The following is a 22,832-nucleotide window of genomic DNA, read 5'->3' as shown; positions in this document are numbered from 1 at the left end:
CTGGAAACATAGCAGAATGTTTTTACCCACTGATTGGAGAGCATGTGAAAATTGCGCAGCTGTCATTCAGCAGACTGATTCTCTGATTGGCTGTGGCAGCTGTAAGTCAGCGGGCGGTGTCTCAGGTTGATTGCGGCAGCTCTCAGTCTGAAAGCGGCATATCCGATTGGCTAGGATAAATAAAATGCGGTAATGAAAGGACCTGAGGGCCAAGCGGGAAATGACATTGAGGCAGAAGCTGAGCAGTGAATAATTGAATGGTGGAGGAGGTGTGAGTGACCGTGTAGTCTCCCCATGTTGTCATTTGTTAACAGTTCCGGTTCAGCAATACTCGCTGATGACTGTAGCTTCATGATAATATATTTCAGTTACATCATTGCAAGAGATATTTATATTGTTCATGGAAACAGTTCATTTATATCCAGATTATGTGTCGAACGAATCTTACATCAGCGTCCTTTATTCCCAATAACCCAACCCCAGCCAATCCAATCATCCCGAAGGGAAAACTGCTTCCAAACGATTCACACAGCGAGTGGTTCTGATCTGGTCTACACGGCCTGGGACACTGGTGCAGGCAGATACAACAGTGGTTTCACAGGGAATGGCTGGAATGACAGAAATCAAATGTATGTCTCCAGGGAAAGGGCGCTCCAGTCGGATTGAATTATCTGCTCATCTATAGAGCCGCTGAGGTCAAACAGAATGAATGTCCTCCTTCGGTACTTCACGCACTTTTAAGGCTTTGGATGTGGTCTGGCTGTGAGATGATGTGGACCAACACCTGCAGGTTCCCTCCAAGTTCCCCACCACCGCGAGTATTCTCACTGTAATCCTTTCTATTCACTGTGTCCATGTGTGAACTCAGCGTCCACTTTCGCTCACTGCTTACTTCACAGCATCAACGTCATTGTAAGTTCCAATCTGTCTGACCCTGGGCGCTATCTGTGCTGTTAATATTGAAAACATCTGTGTTGCTCCCAATAAAAGCAGACGCACATTTATTAATTAGAGGGAGGTCTATCTTTTTTCAGGTTGCTTTACAATTATTTTGAAAAGCGGCTGTGCCACGTGTTTGCTTTCTGGCCTCTCACTGGGGAAAGACAAGTTCTATTCCAGCTCTGCACAATAACTGACCTGTCACACTCTGTCAGCTATTCACAACTTAAATGGTGGAATACTGCATGAAGGACATTTACTTTATCCAGGATCTGAGTTTATAATTTAGGAACAAGTTTGTTTATTCAGCAAATGTATTAATCGGGATTGTGTTTTCCACACAATACCCAGTTCCCCATATCTCCAAGAACTCCCTCACACTCTATCTCTCCCTTGCATTCTCTCCCTCTCTCACACCCTCTCACACTAACCCTCACTCACATTCTCTCCCTCTCTCACACTCACTCCCTCTCTCGCACTTTAACCCTCTCACGCACTCACTCTCTCCCCCTTTCGCATTATCTCTCTATTGTACTCTCTCTCACACATTCTCTCCCTCTCTCACACACCCTCCTCTCGCACTCTCTCACTCTCTCCCCCGTTCGCACTCTCTCTCTCTCTTGCACTCACCCTCTCTCACACTCTCCCCTCTCACACTCTCTCCTTCTGACGCATTATCGACCTCACTCACATACCTTCTCTCCAACTCTCTCACACTCTCCCTCGCTCACAGTCTCCCTTTCTAGCACACTCTCCCTATCTCATGCACTCTTCTTCTCTCACACTCTCTCCCTCACTCATACTCCCTCCATCTCTCACACACCCACCAACTCTCACACCCTCCCTCTCTCACACTCCCTCCATCTCTCACACCTCCTCTCTCAAATCTGCCTCTCTCATACCTTGTTCTCCATTTATACTCACTCCCACTCTCCCACTCTCTCTGACACATTTCTCCTTGTCTCACACTTACCCCTCTCTCACGTTCTGCCCCTCTCTCACGCACTCTCCCTTCCTCTCTCTCCCTCCATGCCTCCCTCCCTCTCTCACTCCTCCTTTAGATACTTGCTCTCACACTCTGTCCCTCTCTCACGCTCTCTCCATCCCTACATCTCTCTCCTTCCATGCCTCCCTCATTCTCACACAACTCCCTCGCTGCCATTTCTCTCACACTCTTTCCTCTCCCACACTTTCTCTCACACTCTTTCCCTGTCTTACATTTTCTATCACTCTTTCCCTCTCTCACACTTTCTCTCACACCCTTTCCCTCTCTCACACTTTCTCTCACATTCTTTCCCTCTCTCACACTTTCTATCACATTCTTTCCCCCCTCACACTTTCTCTCACAATCTTTCCCACTCCCACTCCCTCAGGCACTCGCTCGCTCTCTCCTTTACTTATGTCTGAGATTATGTTAGTATTTTATACACCATCCTTCTCACCCAATCTGCCTCCCTCACCCACACCCGCTCGGACTCCACTCTCTGCTTCTCTTTCTCTCAGACAATCTGCCTCCCTCACCCACACCCGCTCAGTCTCCACTCTCTGCTTCCCTTTCTCTCACACAATCTGCCTCCCTCACCCACACCCGCTCGGTTTCCACTCCCTGCTTCCCTTTCTCTCAGGCAATCTATCTCCTTCTCTCGTTTTACCCTTTATTTCTCCCACCACCTTTCACTCCCATTCTATCTCCGACCACCGTCTTTCTCTCTCAGCCTGTCTTCTATCAGCACTTTTCACTGACCAGTTCTCACTTCCTCCACATCTCACACTGCCACTCTTCCAGTTGAAGTGTGTGTATCAGATGGACGGCCGGTATCAGTTAGAGATGGGGTATCAGTTTTCACAGCTGAATATGTTTTAAAGCTGCTCTCTGAGGTGATGAGTTTGTATCTGCTGCAGCCTCTGAGTTTTCTGGAGTTCCAACAGGGGCTGTTTAGCACAGGGCTAAATCGCTGGCTTTGAAAGCAGATCAAGGCAGACCAGCAGCACGGTTCAATTCCCGTAACAGTCTCCCCGAACAGGCGCCGGTACAGCACGGTTCAATTCCCGTAACAGTCTCCCCGAACAGGCGCCGGTATGTGGCGACTAGGGGCTTTTCACAGTAAATTCATTTGAAGACTACTTGTGGAACCACCCAGAGATACACACTGACAATTGGAACTGAATCACTGAATGGTCACAGTTACAGAGGCTGCTACACCCCAGAGCGCAGTGGAACCACCCAGAGAAACACTCTGACAATTGGAACTGAATCACTGAATGGTCACAGTCACAGAGACAGCTACATCCCAGAGTGCAGTGGGACCACACAGAGAAACACACTGACAATTGGAACTGAATCACTGAATGGCCACAGTTTCAGAGGCAGCTACAGCCCAGAGTGCAGTGGAACCACCCAAAGAAACACACTGACAATTGGAACTGAATCATTGAATGGTCACATTGAAGTGAGGGATATCACTGAAACAATCGAAGATCTAGAGATGGGACTGATGGTGTCTGAGTGGACAACATCCTTTCTGCTAATATTAGCTGAATAATGTGATCAACACAGTCCAGTGTTTGGAAAGAGGTCACTCACTCACAAAAATAATATTTGCTTTCACTGAACACAATATCGTAATCTGTTTGTTCACATCTTTGAAAAATAAGTTAAATGATGTAACACCTCAATATCCCTGACGTGGTTCCACAGGGTATTAATTAAAGACTTGGAGAATATATAACCTCAGTGTTTCAGACAGAGAGATTGCCAATCGCAGGAAGGGACACATCAATTCACACTGAAAATGCTTTATCCAATTCAGACTGCTGAGAAAATATTCTACCCAATCCTTGCTATTGTTGGTGTTCCTGGTAAGTGACTATCACCATTGAAGTTGTGTAAATCTGTGTGTGAGCGGCTCTCTGATTTTAAACTATGACTGAAAATGTTTAACACTGGTCTCGTGCTCACTGTTACACACACACCTGGTCAACGATACAATTCAGTTAATTCAAATCTCGTTAATAATGTCTATGGTTTGAATCCATTTAATCAACTAACAATAACCCTGTTTGTAACTTACGGGACCTCTGATCAATAAAGTTATTATATTGAGTGGAATCTTGCATAATGTTAGATTGGAACTTAGGGAAGGCAATCTCTCTGAAGGATGGTTTAGTAGGAGTAAGAATGAAATCACACTGAGGGTGGATCAATAATCAGATTGGAATATCTGACAGCGGTGAACAACGATTACTGGAAGTATCTGTCAGTGTAGAATTGTACTGAGCGTGGGTCTCTCGCCAGAGTGGAATATCTGATCGAATTATCTGTCTCCCACTGGGACTATCTGTCCTTGTGGAATTGTATTGCGTATGGGTCAGTAAGTGGACTGAAATTAGTTGGTTCTATTTTGAAATTATGTATTTTATTGGTGAGTGGTCGCTCCATTCTGTACAGTTCTCTCTGTGAGTTTAAACTTTGGAATAGGTTGAAAACAGAAAGAGTTTGGCTGTTTTGAAGATATTTGATATTAATTGTATGAAGTGAAATGTCTTTATCTCTGTTTTCTATTGATCTACTCTAACAGGAACAGATATCACCCACACTAATATTTCATAAAACCCACAGCAGTGCAGTATTCCAATAGGTTTTGTGATATTTTCTCATTCCTATTCATCCTGAAATGAACACACATGTTTGATCAATTTTTATGGGTGTTTATGAACAGTGTTTCTGCGTCACACGATTTGTGAATCTATTCACCTGAACCCAGAAATCCCTCCAGTCCATTCACACACTTGTTTTCCAAAGAGTGATTGGGGGACTTAGTGTTCTGATCAAAATGCAGCAGCGGACACTGATCTGTCGGAACATTAATTTCCCATCGAAATACCCACTTTACAAATTCATAATGAATGATGAAGTGCGCCTGCAATTAGTTGCATTGTTCCTCTGTATTCACCATTACTCTCAATCTGAATTTGTCTGTAAATTGTGTAATTATCATTCTGCTTCCCGATCCCGTACTGTTGATGGAAATGGTGAAGGAGAGTGATCCCAGTGGTGATCCTTGTGGAACACCACTTCCCACCTTCCACCAATCAGCCTAAATCCCTTTACCTCTCCATGTTTACTGTGTGTGTCGCCAGCATGTGTCCATTCTGCTGCTGTGTCCCCTAACTCCACTGGCTCTGAGATTACCCATCAGTCTGTTATGTCGGATCTTACTGACGGCCTTTAGAAAATCTAATTGTTTAACATCTATCATACTACTCAGATCTATTATTTCTGATAGTTATTGCAATAATTGTATGCAATGTGTCAGGAATAATGTTGACGTTGGAATATGTACCGACTATTTAGTGTACTCTGTGTTACTGGATTTCTGTTAAGTCAGACTTCTAATTCCATTTTTCCAACTGTTGACATTGTGACTGGAAGATTTGATTATATTCTGTTCTTAATTTAAGAATAACAGAGACCGACTTCTGCTTTTGAATTCTTTGGCAATTATTCTAATGATGTTCAGTGCCAGAAGACTGGAGGACAGCAAATGTTGTCCCCTTGTTCAAGAAGGGGAGCAAATATAACCCCGCTAACTATTGACCAGTGAGCCTTACTTCTGTTGTCGGAAAAATCTTGGAAAGGTTTATAAGAGATAGGATATATGATCATCTGGAAAGGAATAATTAGATTAGAGATAGTCAACGCGGTTTTGTGAAGGGTAGGTCGTGCCTCACAAACCTTATCGAGTTCTTTAAGAAGGTGACCAAACAGATGGATGAGGGTAAAGCAGTTGATGTGGTGTATATGGATTTCAGTAAAGCGTTTGATAAGAGTTCCCCATGGTAGGCTACTGCACAAAATACATATGGTATTCAGGGTGATTTAGCAGTTTGGATCAGAAATTGGCTAGCTGGAAGAAGACAAAGGGTGGTGGTTGATGGGAAATGTTCAGACTGGAGTCCAGTTACTAGTGGTGTACCACAAGGATCTGTTTTGGGGCCACTGCTGTTTGTAATTTTTATAAACGTCCTGGAGGAGGGCGTAGAAGGATGGGTGAATACATTTGCAGATGACACTAAATTCGGTGGCGTTGTGGACAGTGCGGAAGGATGTTACAAGTTACAGAGGGACATAGATAAGCTGCAGCGCTGGACTGAGAGGTGTCAAATGGAGTTTAATGCAGAAAAGTGTGAGGTGATTCATTTTGGAAGGAATAACAGGAAGACTGAGTACTGGGCTAATGGTAAGACTATTCGCAGTGTGGATGAGCAGAGAGATCTCGGTGTCCATGTACATAGATCCCTGAAAGTTGCCACCCAGGTTGAGAGGGTTGTTAAGAAGGCGTACGGTGCCATTATTGCTTTTATTGGTAGAGGGATTGAGTTTAGGAGCCATGAGGTCATGTTGCAGCTATACAACACTCTGGTGCGGACGCATTTGGAGTATTGCGTGCAATTCTGGTCGCCGCATAAGAGGGAGGATGTGGAAGCATTGGAAAGGGTGCAGAGGAGATTTATCAGAATGTTGCCTGGTATGGACCGAAGATCTTATGAGGAAAGGCTGAGGGACTTGAGGCTGTTTTCGTTAGAGAAAAAAAGGTTAAGAGGTGACTTAATTGAGGGATACAAGACGATCAGATGATTGGATAGGGTGGACAGTGAGAGCCTTTTTCCTCGGATGGTGATGTCTAGCACGAGGGGACATACCTTTAAATTGAGTGGAGATAGATATAAGACAGATGTCAGAGGTAGGTTCTTTACTCAGATAAGGGCGTGGAATGCCCTCCCTGCAACAGTAGTGGACTCGCCAACACTAAGGTCATTCAAATGGTCATTGGATAGACATATGGATGATAAGGGAATAGTTTAGATGGGCTGGTTCACATTCGGCTGGGCCGAATGAGTGGTTTCACAGGTCGGCGCAACATCGAGGGCCGAAGGGCCTGTACTGCGCTGTAATGTTCTATGTTCTATGTTCTAATAGATAATATTGTCTCTGCACTTTCTCACTGTCTATGTTATTAAAATGTGTTGTTGAAATCCATCCGCCTCCAATAATCTCCCTCTACTTGGCCTCCGATCCTCTGGCCTCCGATCAGCTCTTGATCTTTTCACTGAGATCTGTCATTGCGACATCGTTCGTCTCAATTTCTCTGTGCCTCTCACCAAACCTATCCTGACTCACTCTAAACTTGCTCAAATCCTCTCTCTAATATCTTACCCTGACCTGGTGATCAAAGCTGCTCACAAAGGTCGTGCCATTATTGTCTGGTGTCCTGACTTCTTCCTCACAGAGGCTGGCTGTCAACTCTCAGACCCATCCTGCTGCCTCTCCCTGGACCAGCAGCACACCACCAAATATCATGATATTGTTTCCTGGACTTTCACTGACCGCATCGACTCTGGATATCTTCTGTCCACAGCCTCTAACATCATAGTCCCACAATCCCACACATCCTGCATCAACCTCCCGCTTCTACCTCCTTCCCAAAATCCACAAACAGGAAAGGCCCAGTACACCCTTATTTCGGCCTGTTCCCGTCCCACCAAGATCAGGTCTTCCTAGCTTGATCCCATCCGCTTTACCGTTCTGCCCCTTTCCGAAGGCATTGGTGGCACAGTGACACAACGGTTTGCACTGCTGCCTCACTGCACCAGGGCCCCTGGATCAATTCCTACCTTGGGTGACTGTCTGTGTGAAGACTGCACTTTTTCTCCGTGTCTGCGTGGGTTTCCTCCGGGGGCTCCGCTTACCTCCCACAGTCCAAAGATATGCAGGTTAGCTGGATTGACCATGCTAAATTACTCCGTAGTGTCCAAAAAGATGTGTAGGTTAGATAACGGGGTTAATGAGATAGGCGGGGGAGTGAGCTTGGTTGAGGTAATCTTTCACAGTTTGGTACAGACTGAATGGGCCGAATGACCTCCTTCTGCGCTGTGGGGATTCTATGATTCCTGATTCCTCTGGTGCCATATGTCATATAAAGAAGGTCCATTACCCTGGCCGTTGTAGCCATCTAAGATGGCCACCTGCAAAGGACCATGGGAATTGTCGCCAACCCAGGTCTCAGACAGGTACAGAGCTTATGTGTTTTTGAAACACAGGTAGCTGGACCTGGTCGAAACCCCCGCTCGTTTGCATTCTTAATGGCCCGGTTCCCAGGACAATAGGACTCCAATCAAGAATCTGGAACAGCCAGAGACTGAGCGGCACCACTCCCTTTACTCAGAGAGCCCAACTGCCAAGGTCAATGACCGCTAAGGACCCGTCCATCCACTAAGGCACCCGCCGCTTTATTGGCCAAAATCGAAGACAGTGTTCAGAGCACTGTCGAACTATTGTGTCCATATTTAAGGACCGCCCCAAAGAGCAAGAAATCCCAGAGGGATAACAGGGGAAACAGCCATGTGTTCTGTCTCTTTTGGATCTGGCCTGTGCCAGCCTGCTTTGAATCCGACCTGTGCCAGCCAACTATAGCAGGAACAGCCAGCCATGTTCAAGACCAACGATCGCTGCGTGACTGCTAAGCCCAGCAGAGACAGAGCCACTTTTTTTCGAACCAGCCGAGTGAAATCCATAGAAAGGCCTTATCCATTTGCACAGTGCCGGTCCCTCTGAAGTTAAGTATAGGTTATTGTAGCTGATAGATGTAGTTTAACTCGTAGTGGATATTGTGTTTGCTTATCGAAGTAACCCTTATGCATGTTAATAAACCACCTTTTGGACTAAATAACTGGTTGTGTGGTCTTTTGATCGATATAAGGGAAGGCTTGTGGTTCACCAACATTATCATTAATATTAGCAAGAGTAATGGTGACGCTGTTTGGTAGACCCACAAGTGTAGGGCAACAATATTGGCGACCCAGATGGGTCTCAATTCGAAGTGACTTTGTCACTCCGAGAGAACACACAAACTTTGAATCCCATTGCGAGAAAGAACCAAAAGTGCAAATCCCATATCGATCAACTTACCGAATTTCGGAAGTGTGTACTAACCCGCATACGTACCTAACGGGAAGAGCAAGGTAAACTCGTTAGAATTGTGTACAACTATCGAGAGATGGTGAGCCAGAAGATAGCTAAGGCCATACCCGCTGTTCAAATCGCCGCCTTATTCCCCTGTCCCAAATCAAAATAGAGCAAGAGATAAGAGAAGTAATGGCCACGAAAACAATGGATTGATTGATGAACCCACAGGAACCCGAGGTCGCAGCGCCCAACAGAGCAATACCCATATGGGAGGAAGAGTTAAGGAAATAATTAAAGGGGAAGGGATAGCCCCTTTGGTCGAATGTTTGCGCTAATGATGACTCAGGTCCAGGAAACATAGGAAAAACTTGGTGGGAGAACCTAAGCGAGGTACACAAGAAAAATTTAGGAAAGATCAGAAAGCCGATGGCAATCGTGTCCTGTTTGGCACATTGCGAGGCACAGAGGAGGTCGAGAAGACGCTCCACAGGCAGTAAATTGAGAAGGAAGAAAAGAACGAGAGAAACAGTAACGAAAGTGAGAAGATAATTGAGCAACTCCGGGAACAGTTAGCAGCTGAGGTTAAGGAAATGGCCGATGCAAAACGTGCATAACAATTTTGTCTAGTTCACCTTAGTAGCTTCCAGACCGAGTGTGATAAAGCTTACCAAGATACACAGCGCGCTGTCCTGGTAAGAAAGGAAACAGAACAACAGGCTAACTAGCAAATGCGGAGGTCTAAAAGCAGCATTGAGAGCACTCCACAGCTCCACGAAGGAACACAGGCAGAGTCCCATTGACCATGCTAAATGCCAGCAGAAGATAGAAAAGTTACAGTCGCTACTCTCAGTACAGAATAGCTTTATGTACACTTTCGGAGAGGATTTAGATGAGGAAGATATTCCCCATTGGCAAGAATTAAACGAAAGCGCCCAAAGAAATAAAGAGGGCACGGGAAATCTAAATCGAGCGACCCCCACGCCCCAGAAAGTAAAACACCCGCCCTACCGACTGCAGATACAGCACACACCCCCACTCACAATTCGACCCCCATGAATCCGGTACCACACAACGCAGGTCATCGGATCAGGATGAGCCTGATATCCTTTACACAATCCCACTGTTCATAACCCAATTAAGAGTAGCTTGCACGAAAATTAGCCCATTCCAGCCCATCGCAGACCTGCACAGCTTCTTTGAGGAGGTGCGACAACAAAACGTTATCTACGGCCGAGTCAAGAGAGAGGAAGTAAAGCTAATAGTTCAGAGTCTTAGCCAGTCCGTAAGATCAGCTTTGCCGCAACCCTAAAATGTAGCAGGAGGAACCATACAGGAAATGAAGACAGCCATGTTAGATGCCATCGGGTATAACAAAGGAGACCCAGTCGAGGGTTTATATCACTGCAGGCACAGAAGAGACAGCATCCGACCGCATTTGAAAATGAAAAAATGAAATGAAAATCGCTGATTGTCACAAGTAGGCTTCAATTAAGTTACTGTGAAAAGCCCCTAGTCGCCACATTCCGACGCCTGATCGTGGAGAGATTTACCAGGGTGTTGCCTGGCATGGCGGCCATTAGCTATGAGGAGCGGTTGAATAAACTCGGTTTGCTCTCACTGGAACGAAGGAGATTGAGGGGCGACCTGATAGAGGTCTACAAAATTATGAGGGGCATAGACAGAGTGGATAGTCAGAGGCTTTTCCGCAGTGTAGAGGGGTGAATTACTAGGGGGTATAGGTTTAAATTGCGAGGGGCGAGGTTTAGAGTAGATGTACGAGGCAAGTCTTTTACACAGAGGGTAGTGGGTGCCTGGAACTCGCTACCGGAGGAGGTGGTGGAAGCAGGGACGATAGTGACATTTAAGGGTAATCTTGACAAATACATGAATAGGATGGGAATATATGAATACGGACCCCGGAAGTGTAGATGATTTTAGTTTAGACGTGATGTGGAGACCCGGCATTGGACTGGGGTGAGCACAATACGAAGTCTTACAACACCAGGTTAAAGTCCAACAGGTTTATTTCGATGGCTAGTTTAGTTTAGACGGGCAGCATGGTCGGCAGAGGCTTGGAGGGCCGAAGGGCCTGTTCCGATGCTGTACTTTCTTTCGTTCTTTGTTCTTTGAGGCCGGTACGGGAATTGAACCCACGCTACTGGTCTGCCTTGGACTGCTTTTAAAGCCAGCTATTTAACCCCGTGTGCTAAACCAGCCCCGAATAATAATTGCTTGTCAAAAGTAGGCTTCAATCAAATTACTGTGAAAAGCCCCTAGTCGCCACATTCCAGCGCATGTTCGGGGAGGCTGGTACGGGAATTGAACCCGCGCTGCTGGCATTGTTTTACATTACAAGCCAGCTGTTTAACCCACTGTGCTAAACCATCCCCGTGAACCAGGCACCACGAGGTTGTTACAATTGTGGCCACATGGGACATTACGTCCCCAATTTCCGACTAAACCGCACGAACCAGCACCAGTACCAACAACCAAACCCCCACCCAGGAACAATGTTAGGCCCATGCATAATGTTATCAACCGTTCAGACGATGTAGCGTTTGGTTCCACAGATTGACGTGTTCGGTCTCCCCAACGTGGGTCCGTGACACATGCTGGGACAAATCAGGGAGACCAGGCGTTACAGGCACAGTCCGGGAGATACAGTAGATTTCCTTTGGGGCACAGGAGGAGCCCGCACCACTTTAGACTCCTCCACCATGTTCCAACGTGACAAATGGCCCAGCACAGACATCATCACCCTGAGTGGATGCACCGCCCACATACAGCAAGGATATATCACAGCTCCCGTACAAATTCAGACGGGGAACATTAGCAACCGACAACCCCTCGTTTTCGTTCACTTGCCTCAAACAGCAGAGCACATTTTAGGCATTGATTTTATGAGCTTCCATAACCTTTCGTTTGACCCAGTAAACAAATGTGTCAGGCGAATGGCCAAAACAGCTAGGGTTCCCGCTACGCTCACAGTAGGGGATTTTGAAAACAGGATTTGCTCTGTAGAGGACTATTGGTTTAATCCACAAACAATTAGTGCAGACCAGACGATTAGAGAAGTCCTCATTAAACACAAAGCTTCATTCGCACAACCACGATTGGGGGAGGATCCAAGGTACGGTAAGGATTTCAGGTCCCGATCCAAAGCCTCAAAAACAATACGGTTTCCCACAGCTGCCAAGGGTCAGATTTCGAAGGTTATTTACAGTTTGTTAGACCGAGGAGTTATTCGATCCATAGCGTCCACAAATAATGCCCCAATTTGGACCATAAAAAAGTACGATGGTTCATGACGACGACGATAACTTAATAAAGTAAGACCTTTAGCAGTTCCCACTTTTTCCACGTGTCCCGAGACCATGCTCAAGCAGGGAGTACAGGCCAAGTACTTCACAGTGCTGGATATCAGCAATGGCTTTTGATCCATCCCGTCAGACAAGCCCTGCCTGTATAAGTTCGTGTTTACCTTTCAAGGGCAGCACTACACATGAACATGCGCCCCCCCCCCCCCCCCCCACAAGGATTCCATAACTCCCCCTCCAATTCCCATGGACAATTGGCCAACAGTCTTTCTTAATTTCCCCGACCCGAATGCCGAATACAACATGTCGACCATCTGCTTTGCAAACCAGCACAAAATAGGAACACATGGAATCCTTATCGGAATTACTATGCCTACGGCAATCCATCGGATGCAAGGAAAACCCCAAAAAGGCACAGATTTTAAAGGAATAATGTATTTATTTTGGCGCCATCATCACCCACGGGAAGAGAGAAATTGAGCAAAAACGGATTGAGTCCATCGTTAAATTGCCCCTGCCCCAAAATGTCAGTGCACTCCGGTCATTCCTACGTTTCGTAGGATATTGCCGAAATCATATAGCTGCTTTTGCCACTAAAGCAGCCCCACCCTCAGAGCTCTTTAAAAAGAACGCCCCATGGGAATGGCTTCTGCAACGCACAGACGCCATTGATTATTTAAAACATGCCCGAGGCACAGCCCCCACTTTACAAGTTCCAGACCCAGACTTGCCCTATGCCATCGATGTAGCAACCATCGCCTGAACCCTAACAGCAGCACTCCTGCAAGAGCGACACCATCACTTAGGACGTAGCCTACACCTCAAGAATATTAGAAATCGTAGAACAAGAATTCTCAGCCTGCGAACGGCATTTGCTGGCAGTCTTTTGGGCAGTACAGTACTTTGCGTATATCACAGGCCTCAACTAAGTCACGATCTTGACCGAGCGCACCCCCACGCAACTATTACTGGACGGTAGATTAAAGGGTGGTTCCGTCAGCCAAATCAGAACAGCTCGCTGGACACTACTGCTACAAGGCAGGGGCTTACGGTAAAATGCACCAAGACTCACACATTTCTGGCCGATAATCTCCAATATGCAGGTACCCCACATGAGTGCCAGATCATAGCAGCCCAACACCACACAGGACCCTTTAGCCCAAAGTCACTACATCCACGAGCAGGCAATGAGACACAGGATTCTCAAACGACAGGGAATGCTTAAAAATTTGATGTAGACTGTTCCTCCACAATCGAAAATGGAGTTAGAAAACTGGTTGTGGAATTTACGTAGAAGACGCGCAGGGACGCCCACTAGAAGAGATCTCTTTAAAATTATCCGGCCATCTAGGTTCAGAGGCAGCAGAACTCGCACCATAGCCTATGTAATCCGGCACCCCACCTGTTTTACAATCCCCGCAGACATACACTCGGACAGACTGTATGTGTGCAACAGTTTAACAGAATTCCTGCCCCTGTGGGAATCTCCAGGTCTTGTTTCAGCCGATGGAAACCCGCTACCCTCTGCCCCATTGTTAAATCACATTTCCAAGGCAGCCTCAGATCGCACGTGTGGTATTATTAATGCAAGAAGCCATCATCATTCGTCCGCACCCGGTAATGTACAACAGGCGCCTTAACCAAAGCAGGATCCCGCCATGGTCACTTCTGGCAGCCACCCGAAAGCGAACCGATACACGCAGTTCAGGTGTCCCAGACCAATATTGAGGATCTATCTACAAGCCCACAAAGCAGACGACACCTTCAAACAGGTTTTCGACGGCACCTTCCCTGCCCCCTGGAAGGATGCACTTATTGTACAGGACGGCATAGTTTTCAAAAATTGATTTTATATGGTCCCCACCCAGAATATAAACCATCTAATTTTCCAATTTCATGACGGACACGGACATACTATTGCCCATTTAAGACCTCTGTGTTGGTGGACCGCCCTCACCCACGAAAAAGCAGTCCAACAGGTTACAGAAAACATTAAAGCGGCACAATTCGTTGCAGCTGTCCGATTAGGCGCGAGAAGGAAGCACAGTAAAACCTACTCTGACAAAACCGTCCACCCCGTAGACACACAGTTGGTCAGCAAGTAATGGTTTCACTTTACAATCCCGGTTCTTTCCTCTCCCCCAAATTTGCGGGACCCTACTCTATTTCCGACAAAGTGAGCCCCTCCGTGTACAAGATAACGACCCCCCCCCCAACGGTAAAACTGGTTGGTTCCACATCAACCAACTCAAAGTCTACGGATCCCAATTTAGCCACTCCCACCACATCTCTCTGGCAATAGGAGACGGTTCTTCCCCACCCATCGATAACCTAGTCCGACCGCTACGGAAACACTCTCCCAGCCATGACAGGATGTATCCCACAGACCAGAACGTGTCTCCGCCCACAGGTACAAACTTCCACCTTGAACTTGACTCTGACGACAGCGAGAATCTCCCGGATTTGATTACTATCCCTGAACACTGGCGCAATCTCTCGTGCCTGTCACCCCAGCTCCCAGAACAACGACTTAGATATCTCGAACCTCTTTATGCACTTCCCCACCTATCGCCACAGCCACCGCCCGACCACAGTGATTTGTCCTCCACTCCTACCGCCCCTGCTCCTCATGACAAGCCAGCGCCTCTTTGGCACTGCGACAACTCTTGCAGACTAATAAGGCACAACAATTCGGTTTATCCGACGGCCCACGCGGCCACGGCACAGAAACGGCAGACACGAGTCTGGCAACCGGGAGATGGTGATGACTCAGATACTGAAATGAAATGAAATGAAAATCGCTTATTTTCACAAGTAGGCTTCAAATGAAGTTACTGTGAAAAGCCCCTTGTCGCCACATTCTGGCGCCTGTTCGGAGACGCTGGAATGGGAATACTGACTCTCGTTTCGGTAATGATTTTACAACACTATTTGGTACAGAACCCTGAGGTGTCCAGGTGATGAGAAAGAGATACCTCCTAAGTATTAATGTGTCCAAAGTTCCGATGGAGCCTGTCCGCCTATTTCCTTCTTTTTTTCTAATACATGGTTTTAATTCATGTCGCCCGACACAAAATTACTCTTCTGATTCGAGGGTGCGATGCGCAATGTCAGTTAAAGGCACATGTTTGTCGGAAAACAGATTACTCTTCTCCCAGTCTTAAGGACAAGTTGCCACACAACGACACACTCTTCCCTTCCACCCAGGTCACCCAGGGAGGGTGTAACGGCACTAATCCCCGCCCTACCTGAGGACCCCTAATGCATCCGGTCAGTTAAGCTCGGGTAGTGGAGTAACGGTTCTAATCCCCGCCCTACCCGGGGATTCCACTCATTCTTGTCCTGCAGCGGCCCACACGCACCTCATGTTCCCGTCACTTCATACGCTCTGGAATGGTTCTCTACATTCTGCGTTGCCTTTGGCAGGTCTTAGTTTCACCTTCTGTGCTTTCCTTTTAGTTGTGGTAGAAAGAATGCAGTTTGCCATATTCTGTCCCGCTCAGCCCCTTCTTTCCTTTACCTCCCGCGACCCCCTGGTCGCTCTCCACCTGCTATTTACACATATGACACACGTGGTTGCTGCACACGGTGCTGCACGCGAAATACATCTGAACCCTGGGACGAAATTCTATAAAATTGGCCGCCCTGAAGTTCGGCTGGTTAAGATAATCCTCAACGTCCCATGGTTGTGATTGAAGAAAAGACAGCTGAAGAATTGTCGTCGTCGTCCCCCCCCCCCCCCCCACCCCCACTCCCCGCATCGACCAGAAGCTGCGAGAGTCTCTGTGCTGTAAAAAATTCCATTTCTTGTCTCTGAAAATAATATTTTTTTAAAAACGAGGGAGTAAATCAGGGTGACACTCATAACGGGTAAATAGAGCTCGGAAAGACCAATAAAACTGTCTTATTAACAGATATATTAACCAAATATAATAACAGAGACGATGCTTGCATCCCCGGGATTACCCGGTAAACAGAAAACACAGGATGAAGCAACGACTGCTGACATTCGTTTGGATCATCGCTGGACTTCTGCAACTGCGCGCGCAACACACGTTCGATACAAACCCCACCCCGGACCCGAACACTACCACACAACAGGCCACGCCCAGCCCGGACACCACACCACACATATAGGCAGACAGCGAGAATCACACCTGTTGCGAAAACATTGCCCAATGGGACCCGTTTTCAGACACAGCAGAGGCCATTCTAGTAATTAAAATAATCTGCAGTGTCATCCAGACACTCCGACTCTGTAAATGGCGCGGCAAAGCCTCCCGCTCCCCGATATAAACAGTCGGAGCCCCCTTCTTTGGAGTTCAACAAAACTAAATTCATGTATCTTATAGCTGCTAAGAATCAACCATGTAACTCGCTAACTTTACCAGGTTTAAGTAGAAATGTGATGCTGCTGTTTTACAATGTTGTACTGTATATACGTTCATTGATATTCACCAGCAGCATGAGAGAAGCTTAGATAGTGTTAGCGAGAGATGAACTGTGCGGATAAATTAAAAGTTTTATAGTGACTGTTAGAGATTAATTAATTTGTGATGCTTTAATAAAATATGAGGTCAATGTCCCAAACCATAGGATAGAGTAGATCAGAACCTTGTCTTGACCAAGGCTGACTGGCCCACCAAGGATGAACAGGGATCAATACTGTGATCCATCCACGCTTCGCGATCAGGATCAAGAGGACGGGAAATAGCCATCTAAGATGGCCACCTGCAAAGGACCATGGGAATTATGGCCAACCCAGGACTCAGACAGATACAGAGCTTATGTGGATTTGAAACACAGGTAGCTCGACCTGATCGAAAACCCCGCTCGTTTGCATTGTCAATGGTCCGGTTCCCAGGACAATAGGACTTCAATCAAGAAACCAATACAGCCACAGACTGATCGGCGCCACTCTCTTTACCCAGGAAGCCCAACTGCCAAGGTCAATGACCGCTGAGGACCCGCCCAGCTACCAAGGCACCCGCCCCTTTATTGGCCAAATTCGAAGGTAGTGATCAGAGCCCTGTCGAACTATTGGGTCCAAGGTTAAGGACCGCCCCAAAGAGCGCGAAATCCCAGAGGCATAAAAGAGGACATAGCCATGTGTTCTGTCTCTATTGGATCCGGCCTGTGCCAGCCTCCTGTGATCCGGACTGTGCCAGAAAACTGTCGCAGGAACAGCCAGCCTAGTTCAAGACCAACGATCGCAACCTGACTGATGTGCCCAGCATCTTTCTTCGAACCAGCTGAGTGAAATCCAGATAAAGGCTTTATCCATTTGCACAGTGCCGGTCACCCTGAAGTTAAGTATGGGTTATTGTAGCTGACAGGTGTAGTTTAACTCGTAGTGGATATTGTGTTTGCATGTCGTAGTAACCCTTTTGCATGTAAATAAACCATCCTTTGAACTAACTAACTGGATTTGTGGTAATTTGATCCATATAAGGGAAGGCTTGTGGTTCACCAACATTATCATTAATATTAGCAACAGTATTGCCGACACTGTTGGGATAGAGCAACATTATAGGGCAACACCCTGACCGCCGTATCTTCACAATGGATGTCCAATCCCTCTGCACCTCCGTTCCCCAACACAATGATTGTGTACAGACCCTCATACACTGCTTCCTGTAAAGATTGCATCTCATTCTCCCACTTTCTCCTCCTCCATCGCCTCTGTTCTGATGATGACGTGTCCTTCTGGCATGTCTGTCTTTCCTTAACAGGGACTGGCCCTACCACCTTCATTTTGATTACAGGGCTCTCAATCGTGTTCAATTAAGTTCTCACACCTCTGCCCTCACACATCCCCCTCCCTCCCTGAAACATGATCGTGTCTACCTATCCCCACTTTCCACACCAACAGCCTCCACATTGAAAGGAAAATCCTTCACCATTTCTGCCAGCTCCAGCATGACGTCACCACCAATCACATCTTCACCTCTCTCCAACCACCCCCTTAATTTCTGCATTCCTCAGGTACCGCTCCCTCCCCCTTGTCCACTTCCCCCTCACACCCCACACCCCTTTCCCTTCCCCCAGCACCTTCCCCTGCAATCAGAGACGGTGCAACAACTGTCCCTTTACCTCCTCCCGTCTCATGGTTCTCAGCAGCAAACTCTCCTTTCTGGGGAAGCAGCGTTTCACTTCTGTGCCTTCAATTTGTTCTACTCTATTCGCTGCTGCCAATACCGTCCACTCTTCATTGGGGAGACTAAACACAAACTGGGAGACTGCTTTGTGGAACATCTTCACTCAGCCCACAGCATGGCCCCAGCCTTCCTGTTGCGGCCAAGTGAACTCAACACCTTGCTCTCAGGCCCACATGTCTGTCCTTGGCCTGCGACAAGAATGCAGTGAAGCCCAACGCAAGCTAGAGGAGCAACATCTCATCGTCCAATTAGGATGTTACATGCTGCAGGACGTACAGTGCAGAAGGAGGGCAGTCGGCACATCGACTCTGCACCGACCGACATAAGCCCTCACTTCCACTCCATCCCCGTAATCAAATAACCTTTCCTAACCTTGTTTGGTCACAAAGGGCAATTTATCATCGCCAATCCACCTAACCTGCACGTCTTTGGACTGTGGGAGGAAACTGGAGCACCCGGAGGAAACCCAGGCAGACACGGGGAGAACGTGCAGACTCCGCACCGACAGTGACTCAGCGGGGAATCAAACCTGGGACCCTGGAGCTGTGAAGCCACAGTTCTGTCCACTGGTGCTACCGTGCTGCCCGATTTCAACAATTTAGACTGGAAACTTTCTCCTCCATCTTAACTCCCTTGTTTTGGAATTTCCCTACTTTTTGGTCGAATGCAATGAGTCCGAATCTGGAGAGAGTCTATTCCGGCCAAGTGAACCCTGGGGAATGTCCAATGCCGGAGCGGGAATATTCCTGAGAAAAGCTTGGCAGGGATTGTTTTCAAACAGGGAGAGAATGGATTCCTGGGAATAGTGATGTTGGGATGTTCCAGACATGGCAATGGGGGATTCCTGGGAGCGGGTGCTTTAAGAATGTCTAAACCTGGGAGGGGTGTTCCCTCGGAATGTTCTGGAGACTGGACAGACTCTATTCTGGACAGAGTGGGCTGCACGGTAGCACAGTGGTTAGCACAGTTTATTCACAGCTCCAGGGTCCCAGGCTCGATTCCCGGCTTGGGTCTCTCTCCGTGCGGAGTCTGCACTTTCTCCCCCGTGTCTGCGTGGGTTTCCTCCGGGTGCTCCGGTTTCCTCCCACAGTCCAAAGATGAGCAGGTTAGGTGGATTGGCCAAGATAAATTGTGTTTAGTTTCCAAACAATTTCGATGGGATCACTGGGTTGTGGGTATGGGTGGGCTTAACTGGTTTTCTCTTTCCAAGGGCCGGCGCAGACTCGATGGGCCGAATGGCCTCCTTTTGCACTGTACATTCTATCTTTCTATTCCTCCCATGATTATGAAGTGGGAAGGTCCTGCGTTTGTTATATTTTTTCCATTGATCGCTGAGTATTCAAATACACCAGGAGTGATGTCCAACCCCATCAGAAATCCAGTCCAGGGAACGGTCCAATCCGGGGTGTGGTCCAATAATTGAGCTGGGATGACAAACTCTGGTATGTTTGTATCCGGTTTGGGAAAGCTGGCCGGCCTGAGTGAATCCTGTAAATCAGACTAAATGAGAAATGTTACCTCTCCCAAAGGTATCTGAATTATAAACATTTTCCTACCACTGCCATCAAACTGACAGAGCTGCAATTCACACTCCCCCCCCCCCCCCCATTCCCCATCTTGAACACTGGAGTTACATTTTCTACTTCCCTCTCTGCAGTGTTAATCTCTGTGCCCACTCCTCTCCCAACACTGCTACCCTCCCACTGTCTTTTATATTGGTGCTGCAATTGTGTCCTGGTTCAGACAGGGAGATTCATTATCCAATAATTTCCCGCGTCTCTCCTTTCTCTCTCTGACAGTTAATTTACTGGGAATTGTGATACTGTGTCGGGGGAAGTGTGGCCTCTCTACCTGCACCACTCGCTACCTGGTGGCCATGGCAACGGCGGATCTGCTGTTTATTATCATTAACCCCATACTGACCATGATCAATGAATATTATTTCCCCCGGAGTTTCCTGGACCTCACCTCTGTGTGTAGTGTTAAATCTGTCCTGTACGCTTCAGCCACTGACTGTTCTGTCTGGTTCACCCTCACTTTCTCCTTTGATCGATTTGTGGCCATTCGCTGCCACAAACTGAAAACTAAATATTGCACCGGGAAAGCTGCGGCTGTGGTTCTGTCAACAAGCGGCCTCCTGCTCGGTGTGAAAAACATCCCCCAGTACTTTACATATGAACCTGGAGAGATATCCGACAATGTCCAGTGGTTCTGTCAGACAAAGAGCGGCATTTTCACTGACCCCGAATGGGTTCGATATAACTGGTTTTCTCAAGTTTTAACCCCAATAATGCCGTTCTTCTCAATCCTGTTGATCAACGCTCTGACAGTCAGACACATTTTACTGACCAGTCGAGTCCGGAAGGCACTGAGGGCTCAGAGTCAGGGAGACAACCGCACCGACCCAGAGATGGAAAGCAGAAGGAAATCAATGATTTTACTCTTCAGCATCTCCGGAACTTTCATCCTCCTCTGGACCGTGTCTGTTATTAAATTTTTCTATGTTGAACTGAGTGGATTATATGACATCACCCTTCCTCAATATAATTTACAACAAGTCGGATGGATGCTGCGGGATCTAAATTGCTGCACAAACACATTTATTTATGTGGTGACTCAGTCCAGGTTCAGGGAGCAGATCAAGATCGCGGTGAAATATCCGTTTACATCAATGATTAAATTAATAAATGAATAGAACTGACTGACAACCTCTCAGTCAATCAGGAACTCAAGACAACTATTGACACCCTCTCAGCCAATCAGCAGCTCCAGCCGCTCACTGACAGCCTCTCAGACATTCAGCAGCTCCAGCCACTGACTGACATCCTCTCAGCCAATCGGCTCCTCCAGTCTCTGACTGGCAGCCTCTCAGCCAATCAGCAGGTCCACCCTCAAATAGACAGCCTCTCAGCCAATCAGGAGCTTTAGTCTCTTGCTGACAGTCTCTCTGCCAATCAGGAGCTCCAGCTGCTGAATGACAGCCCCTGGGCGAATCAGGAGCTCCAGCTGCTGACTGGCAGCGCCTTAGCCAATCAGGAGCTCCAGCTACAGGATCAAAGTTGCCTCAGTCAATTAGAGGTCTCCCGTACTACCTGACAACACGGTCTAGCCAATGCGGGAACGGGGAACACTGACTGACGGAATGTTTAGCCAATCAGAAACTCCGCGTTCTGACTGCCTCCGCTGCAGCCAATCAGAAACTCCGATTTCAGAATGACAGCTGGTGGCACCAACATAGACAGCACCATGGCCTGATTGGCTGTCGGGGAAGCACTGGCAGGGATGGCTGTGGGGGAGCACTGGCAGTGCTGGCTGTGGGGGTGGGGGTGGGGGGGGGGAGAACTGGCATGGCTGGCTGTGGTGGTGGGGAGCACTGGCAGAGCTGGCTTTGGGGGGACTGGCAGTGCAGTCTGTGGGGATGGGGATAACGGGCAGGGATGGCTATGTGGGCACTTTCAATGATGGCCACTGAATGCCCACCCCAAAATTGATGTGGCATACCCGATTGGATTTGATCGATCAGGCTCAAAGAACAAAGAACAAAAAAAAGTACAGCACAAGAACAGGCACATCGGCTCTCCAAGCCTGCGCCGACCATGCTGCCCGTCTAAACTAAAATCTTCTACACTTCTTGGATGTCTGTGTCCAAGCTGCGAGCTTCTAGTGTGCACTTCAGAGTGGTGTTCGTTCTGAAGCCACATAATGCATGCTCATTTAGATAGACAGGGTACGCGCATGCAATAATTTCATCAGTTTGCTGACATCTGTCCAGAGTGGTCCCTATGAGCCTCCCTTCCTTTTCTACAGCACATGGTAAAGTTCAGCCATGTCCTATTCAGATGTCCTCCTGTATGGTCCCTATGTTGTCTAGCTCGAAAACTCAGAACCCTACTTAGTCACTGGTGATGATGGGGAGCCGAAAGATCGTTCCCACAGCCTTCCCTAGGGTTCCTCTGCAGTCATCATTGAACCATACTTTAGCCAACTGTTTCATTTGGCAGCCAGATAACTTTAAATGTTTGTTCCCGGTGAATAATTGCTCAATCTGCTCGTCACTGATCCACGATGGGGCCTGTCCTCTATGTACCTGTTGTAAATTTTCCCTCAGCTGTTCTATCATCCAATGTCCATATACACTGCAGAGAGGCCTATTGTGCTGTTGGTCATAGTCTTGCAATTTGTCCTTAATAATTTGATTAATGTTCCTGGCATGTCCCTCTAACACAGCTACCATATGGCTGTGAGCTGCATTTCCAGTTAATTCTCCGTATGCGTCCTGTCGACAGTCCACATTGATGGAATTTAGAGCCCGTTTAACCTGTCGGATCAGCCGCCTAAGTTTATAGTCCAAATTAGCCAAATCAAGGGAATGAATAGTGGATACGACGGCTCCATATGCTGTTACTACATCATTCACTAATCCTCGTTTAACTCGGTCCTGTCTCTAATCCA

Source organism: Scyliorhinus torazame, chromosome 20 (assembly GCF_047496885.1).
Source record: "Scyliorhinus torazame isolate Kashiwa2021f chromosome 20, sScyTor2.1, whole genome shotgun sequence".
Lineage (NCBI taxonomy): Eukaryota > Metazoa > Chordata > Chondrichthyes > Carcharhiniformes > Scyliorhinidae > Scyliorhinus > Scyliorhinus torazame.
The sequence above is the reverse complement of the archived record's forward strand: the minus strand, read 5'-3'. Positions refer to the sequence as shown.